The sequence below is a fragment of the Cydia fagiglandana genome, chromosome 7 (genome assembly GCF_963556715.1).
Source record: "Cydia fagiglandana chromosome 7, ilCydFagi1.1, whole genome shotgun sequence".
NCBI lineage: Eukaryota > Metazoa > Arthropoda > Insecta > Lepidoptera > Tortricidae > Cydia > Cydia fagiglandana.
Genome location: NC_085938.1, coordinates 19,715,162 through 19,723,272, shown reverse-complemented (window position 1 = coordinate 19,723,272; position 8,111 = coordinate 19,715,162). Strand labels below are relative to the sequence as shown.

Here is an 8,111-nt window from a genome sequence, read left to right as displayed (position 1 = left end):
GGATTTGAAAAAATGTTCGCGGATTTGCAATCGCTACTCGCAACGCTCATAATTAGCACGAGCGGTTAAACAACAACTTTGCCCCCTTGTAAATCAAATAACTATTTATTACCTATGCTTTCATTGTACTATACTGCATATGACAGTCGGATTTTACATTTAGAAGCTATAAAAGTGACAAATTTTGTACGCATAAGGCTAAAATTAAAAATAAGAATAAATGACACCTACACTGAAGCATGCGGGGAATGCTGTTCTGTGTGAAAATTGTCCGTCTTGAATGTTTACTAGTCTCTACTTGTATAGAAATAATATAGGTACCTAAATTAGGTATTTGTGCGATAGTAAAACATAGTAATAGGCGAAATATGTATTTATTAACCTTATTAAGCGCCGGTTTTGTGCATGATGCTTAGAAACACTTAGGAGCGCCTTTCCTAATTTCTCCCTTGATCCACGAGAAGTTTTCTGGAAGAAAAAGAAGGAAATAAGTCAAAGTAGGTTCATGTGGCAGCCATGGAGGAAATATTTTCACATGAGTGCAGTCTAGTGCACCCAAGATACTAAATAATCGCCGGGAATAATATCCATTGGTCGTTATGTAAACAATGCAGCACATTAGAACTGGGTGCCTTAGATAAACCTAATAACTATTGCATTCCCAGATTATATATCCCAGAGATAACTACTTATCATACATAACTATCAAACAAAAGGTAGGTACATATCTCAATACACAATACAGCCACACTCAAACTTATTCAAAAAATTTAAAGTTACTAAGACAGTCCTTGTGGAAGGTCACAGTTTTTTATGTCTAATACTTACCTTCTGTTTACAGCATCTACAAACTGCTCGAGATAGGTTCAGGCTTACCGTAGTGTGGCCAATCTAGTCAGTGGTACTCCAAGGGACAAGCCATGATCTTGACTAGTCCCGCGTTGGTAGTTGCCATCAGCTAGCAGGTGTAACTGCTACACACCAGCAGCTACTGCTGCTGCTGGTGGTGTAGGTGTGCTGCTGGTGTGGTGTATACTGTTAGAACCTAAAACAAATAAATACCTACTTACAGTACCGGCCAATAATATATCACCTCCATGCTTTTACGGTAGGTACTTATAACTTTTTTATATTTGTGAGTGACTTCCACAGCTTTAGGTAGTTTAGTAGTATTCCTTGTCTTGCGATGAGAAAAATTAGTCTCATGTAATGATTTTTTCATAGAGGTTTTTTGTTTTAATGTATGGTCAACATCATTATTTTTAAAGAGCTTTTTTTAGTAATATTCTGAGTCTCTTATTGTAGTTCACAGTATTTCAGTATTCATAATATCTTATCTTATACCTACCTTTAAACGTGCAATTATTGTTTATTTATTTATATGTATACATATATATATATATATTTCGGGGATATCGGACACGGCTCTAACGATTTCGATGAAATTTGCCATATGGGGGTTTTCGGGGGCGAAAAACCAATCTAGCTAGGTTTCATCTCTGGAAAAACACGCATTTTTTAGTTTTTATGTTTTCCGAGCAAATCTCTGTCTCTCAGATATTATTTATATAAAATGACTAGTAACATATGAAATCTACAATCTAACCTACTACAAGTTGATACAAAAACACACAAAGGTGATATGTTATTGGCCGGTACTGTAAATCTAATTTTGTCAAGTAGATATTTTCCCCCTTAGGTTCGGAGGTTAGGATATGAATGTTGAAGTAAATAGTAGCTTAAGTAACCTCTGTTAGTGGGTTAGTAGCATAAGTAAGAGATTGTAAAACAAATATCTGAACATACTAACTTTTACTTTTAATAATGAGGCACCTAGTATTGAAGAGTTTAGTAGCATTGTCATTGAGACATCTGTTTTACATAGAATCAATAATTATTTCAAATATAATAGGTCTATGCATAGAATACATATTAACTTTACGAGAAACACTGCAATTTATAGCTTTACCTTTTGAGGTGTTTTGGTAGGTAACCCATCACCGTTTTGAGGCTCGGCGTTAAGTTCGTAGCTAAATGCACTGCACACTTCTTACGCACTCTGTAAATACGCCGAAACTCTTCGTCCGGCATATCAAAAGCGTTGTAAGCGTTTCTTAATGCTATTTACGAGATTTTTCGAGGCTCTTTATCTTCAACGGCAGCCGCGAGTAGGAATAATAAAATTTGACTTCCCTGCAAAGAAAATATTGACAATATTATATACAGCGGAACATTGGAACTAATAACTCTCAATATAATCATAGAAAAACTGATATTTACCTGTATTTTATACCTTAAAATATGATTATTCACTACTTTTGCTTTCACGACAAGGCTTATCGTGACCTAAGAAGAACGTAGTTAAAATTATCTAAGTTGAACTGTCAAAATGGGACAAGCTGTCAAATTATCCACATGTTAACCAACGACCATGTTATGCAAATTGTCTTCTATCATCTACCGCTGTCAAATGTAGATAACGCCATATATCGTCTGCAACCATAGTAACTGTGATTCAATACAGAATACTGATGTAATAAAATATCTTGGTATATTAGTAGATGAAAAACTGAACTTCAAAAACCACATTCATAAACTCTCTGCTAGAATAAGAAAATCCATATTTATATTCAAAAAGCTTCGTAACACTGCCGATGATTCTGTGCTTAAATTAGTTTACACCGCGCTCTGTCAGTCTGTGATTAGCTACTGCATCACAGTTTGGGGAAGTGCGGCAAAGACCTCTATGCTGGAAATTGAAAGGGCTCAACGCTCAGTTTTAAAGGTGATGCTTAAAAAACCCTTTCGATATCCAACCATAGATCTTTATGCCCAAGCCAAGGTCTTAACTGTACGTCAGCTATTTTTAATGAAAATCGCTTTACACACACACAAATTCTCAAAATTGTTGCCTTGCTATAGTTCTTTAATCAATAAACGCGTCTTTAACTTACCAATTCCAGAAGTCCGTTCCGCCTTTGGGAAACGTTTTGGGGAAAGAGTCAGAGTAACTACTTACAACGCTTTGCTTAAACACTGCAACCTTAAAGATTGTACCAACGTAGAAGCTAAAATACTCTTATTTAAATTTTTACATTCACTTACTTATGCCGAGACAGAAGATATTATAGTTAAAACACTTTAAGTTTAGTTTCCATGCCTTGCAATAACACTGTATTTTTTTTCTCTCACTTGTATTTAAGTGTCTTTCTTTAAATTTGTTACTTGTAAATGTAACTTTATTATGTAACTAATTCAATAATTTTAATTGTAACTGGTTCCCCGCGATACAGGCGTAGCCTAGTGCGGAGACCCCTGCAACATTCTGCTATGTGTTTTTATTGATAATAAAATTTATTCTTATTCTTATTCTTATTATTCTTATTAAATTCGAGGGTGACTGGCGTTTTATCAACATAATTATCACCGTATCGCGTGATAGATACAGCCTTGCTAAGCCCGCAGCTCTCGGGCTTAACGCAGTAAAAATATCACATTGAATTTCTAGAAAGAGTTATTTTGTCTGTAAAATACTAAAGCAAAGGGATATAATAGTATCTATATCTATCTATATCTAACCAGCTGCAAATATAGTTTTCGATGATTTTTTTTTGCACACGTTAAGGATAGCGAAATGATTTGAACGTGCCCAAAATAGATTTCCTATGACTTTGTTTAATCTCAGTCATATTTTTAGCTTGGTAATCTTGTTATTGCTATTTGACACAAGTATTTTCGCTATCGGAGTCATTTTGAAAAAAAAAAAACCTATTACAAAAACAAAAAAAAAACCGTTTGCTTAAAAAACATGAACTGAAAAGGGAAAAACTGAAATAAGTACCTAGGTAACACAATGTATACCTAATTCAAATTAGTTAAATTAAATACTTTAAGGTGCCGCTTTCTAGCACACTGGCAATTTCTGTGCCTGAAAGTAACAAAGTAGGTAAATAAGTATACAAAATTATATAAAACAGTCAGTGCCTAAAAGCCGATAAAAACTGGAAAAGCGGGGTATTTGGCAAAGTTAATACCAAATATGTAGGTTAAGTAAACGTGCCTGTTAAAATTAGCTTTGTACAAGAGAACTGAGCTTCAGAGCCGAAATATCAAAGCAAATTGGGCAAATTTTCCGGCTTTTAAGGAATCGACAGCGACGAGAATGAAGGAAAACGTAGCTCATCAGTCAAGATAAAGCAATAAGGGTAACACATTTCATGGGGAATATTGATAAAGATAAGATAAAGTCAGCTAATTTATAATTCAAGTAGGCATATTACAATGCGCTTATGAACGTCAAATGTAGCTACACCGACTCTACACCTACACCTCTGCTTCGAAAAGATGAGCCTTAAGAGCCAACAGGAGTGGTCATTACTCCATACAAACGCACGACTGTTTCCTCCGTGGGTTTTGATGCTAGAGCAATGATTTTTTCAACACAGATTAATATTGTCAATATCTGTGTCGGACCGTTTTGTTTTTTTTTTAATATTTTTGTTTTTTAAGGCGCTAGAGCCCTTCACAAATGGCCAAAATGGCCTCATTGACTATGCCGCAATGAGAGGCGTAGTATTCAAAACTGATATCAATTAGCCAAAAAAAGCAAAACGGTCCGACACAGGTAATTTCATAATCATTTTATTTTCCAAATTTGGTTACGATTGCTTAAGTTTTGAAGGAGAAAACAGTCGAGTACGAAACCTCGATTTTTTGACATTTTTACGGTGGATTTTTCGACTTGTCCTTATAGCACTAGTTTTTGGAGCCGCTTACGTTAGCGAGACGGGTATATTTACCTAAAATATTTAAATTTCAGCTCCTGTTTTGTCTTAAATCCCCCCTCAATTGGAGGGGGGTATCCGAATATGAGACCGGAAAGAAACTCGGCGGGACTCATCTTTTCAATACATTACATCTCATAATTAATGCATTAGGAGGAAATAAGAAATAGGTACTATGGAATTCTTGCAATTACATACAGTAGGTACTTTTCCTTATAGAAATTTGAGTTGAATATATATTATGTACATCAAATAATACAAATACGTTGCTCTTTCAGAAAACAAATAAAATTCCTACAAAAGGAAAATAAAATAAATATAATAAAAGAAATGAGAATATTATTATATTATTGTATAAATCTGACTGATTGTAATGAAATACCTAAATTCGATGTGCTTTCATACCTGAGCAGTTGTGTCAGTTATAACTTTACACATAATAATGATTTAAATTGCTACTTGTTTTTAATTACAGTTTCTGGTTTGGACCATGTATGTTTGTCTGTCAAGTAGTCCTCGACTTGTAATAATAAAATAAGTCTTCAATATTTGTATTGTAAACTAAAAGTTTTGAGGTTGACTGAAGTACAGTCAAGGAATTTAAATTCCGACCCATTTCGTACTTTGTCACAGTGACAACCGTATGAGGTCTCTAGCGGCTTTCATATTGATTGTCACTGTGACAAAGTACGAAATGGGTCGGAATTTAAATTCCTTGACTGTACCTAGTATAACAAATACGAACGTTTCCGAGAAAATATGATGGAAAACAATTACCTACCTATGCACTACATCTCTACATACCTATAATATCCATGGATGGCAGTACAAGTCATTATATTCGTTTTATTGGCGCGAGTCACTGGGCCGCACAAAATAGCCGGCGGCGCGGCCGAACGCACTGAGGCTTTCGGTGTGTTTTGGGCTTTCAGCGGCACTCGCAATCTGACAGAGCCACAACTTTTGTTGGTACCAGACAATACAGCAATTGGGTACTCTACAATATACGTGATGGGCAAATACATACAAATGTAGGTACAGTCAGCAGCAGAAGTTGCTATACAGGCCAAGTGTTCAAAATGATTTTGACGCGACTTTATTGTTAAGAGAATAAAAGTGTGTCAAGGAAATTTTGAACACCTTGGCCGCTTTGCAACTTCTGCTGCGGACTGTACGAAATATCATTTGATATTTACTACTAGCTTTCCTGTGAAGGAAAACATTGTGAGGATACCTGCGTACATCCAATGGAATTCAAAGGTGTATGTGAAGTTCCCAACCCGCTGTTGGCAGCGTGAGGACTTACAGCCCAATCCCTCTCGTGCGTGAGGAGGCCAGAGCTATAACCGCGAAAATCGAAGTTCGCAAATTGCGGGGATTTTTCTCTGTCACTCTAATTACGCCTTCATTGGAGTAAAAGAGAAAGATCCCCGCAATTTGCGAATTTCGGTTTTCGCGGTAGCCGCTCTGTGCCCAGCAGTGAGTATTTTGGCTGGATTATTATTATTTAATAACATGATGACGATGATGATGATGCATTCCTGTAATCCCTCGTTAGGGACATAAGGCTTGCAGAAAAATCGTAGTAATAACATGCATATCAGTAACAAATAAATAACGGCGATATTCGGGAAATGTATTCGAGATTAACTAGATATTACGATATAGTGCATATATTATTATGTTACGTCCCACGAAAAATGTACCTTATGGCGGATGGCGCTTACGCTATTATTAACGCCGCTCCAAAATTATTATGGCGCTATGCGACGTAAGCGCCGGCCGCTATAAGGTACCTTTTTCCGTGGAACGTCACATATATTCACTATTTCATATCTAGTGAATCTCTAATTCATTTCCCGAATCGCGGCGCCAGCCGCCATAAGGTACCTTTTGCAGTGACACGTCACATATCTTTACTATTTCAGATCTAGTAAGTCTCTAAATTTTCCGAATCGAGCCGTAAGTCACAGAATTTCATGGTTCGACTGCGGCATCGAGGACAAGACCATTGGAACATGAAACACATTATCCAGTGGTCCCCACTCCACGCATACTCGGGCAACTCGGGTAAGGTGACAGTCCATTTCCAACGACAGCAGCACTACCATTCATTTTACTATGGAAATTGACAATAACACCGACGCGTTCGTACTAGTAGTGCAGCTGCGGTCAGAAATGGAATGTTACCTGTAGCCCGGATGATCTACTACACTTAACGTCCGATACAGTGGTTGGATGTTGCCTTATAAAAATATACTGTATACCTAATATAAGTTATGCGTAATGTGACTATGGGCCCGATTCGGATTTTGAAATAGACATCTATTAGATATCTTTTAGACTTCACCAAGATACCATAACGATATGTTTAAGATCTAACCTGTCAAATTTGACATTTGCGCGATTCTGGAGATACTCTTGAACGATTTCCTCAGGATATGACTTAGAGATCCAATTCAAATCTAATAAATAGATATCTTACGCTTTCTAACGTAAAAGTGACATTGGTTGCCCGAATTGCGCTGCAAAAGAGATCTAGTTGATATCTAAACTATACCATATCTAGAATGGATCTAGTTCGTATCGTCTCTTGTGAATATCTTGAAGTTCGAATACGGCAGTTGTAGTGCAGCTGCGGTCAGAAATGGAATGCTACCCGTAGCCCGGATGATCTACTACACTTGACGGCCGATGCTGTGCAGTGGTTGCAAAACTTGGATGTCGCCTTATAAAAATACTGTATAATAATATAAGTTTTGCGTATGTGACTATATAACCATCATCATCATCATCTCAGCCATAAGACGTCCACTGCTGAACATAGGCCTCCCCCTTGGACCTCCATTCGTACCGGTTCGAAGCGACCCGCATCCAGCGTCTTCCGGCGGCCTTAACAAGGTCGTCCGTCCATCTTGTGGGTGGACGTCCTACGCTGCGCTTGCTAGTCCGTGGTCTCCACTCGCACACTTTTCGACCCCATCGGCCATCTTCATATATCATATCGCCATACGAGTAAATAAATAAATAGTTCGAATGCCACCCAGTAACTCACGGTAACGGCACAGCGCTGCAGTTCGGAGCCAAATGTGAGGCACAGCGCCAGATTTGCCTCAAACCTGCGAATGTATCATTATAATGCCCTAATAAATCAATATATCGGTATACGTGCAGATTAACTTGCTGGCACGGTGGTTGGCGGCTAAATAACATACCTATTTGAACGTTTTGATGTCTTTATCGACAAGTAGGTAAGGGGTCATCCATTAATTACGTCACACGTTTAGGGGGAGGGAGGATCAAGAAAATGTGACATATTGTGACATG

General features: G+C 37.3%; 1 long non-coding RNA gene across 2 annotated transcripts; it reads right to left on the bottom strand.

Moving 5' to 3' along the window:
- Window positions 1–358: 358 nt before the first annotated feature.
- LOC134666356 (uncharacterized) lies at window positions 359–2,489 on the bottom strand. 2 transcript variants are annotated; one of them, XR_010098489.1, is made up of 3 exons: window positions 1,970–2,489; window positions 829–1,045; window positions 359–468 (listed from the first exon to the last, which is right to left on the bottom strand). It is a non-coding gene; the product is annotated as an uncharacterized LOC134666356 (long non-coding RNA). The 2 variants fall into 2 exon arrangements; XR_010098488.1 differs by having other exon boundaries at window positions 877–1,045.
- Window positions 2,490–8,111: the final 5,622 nt, after the last annotated feature.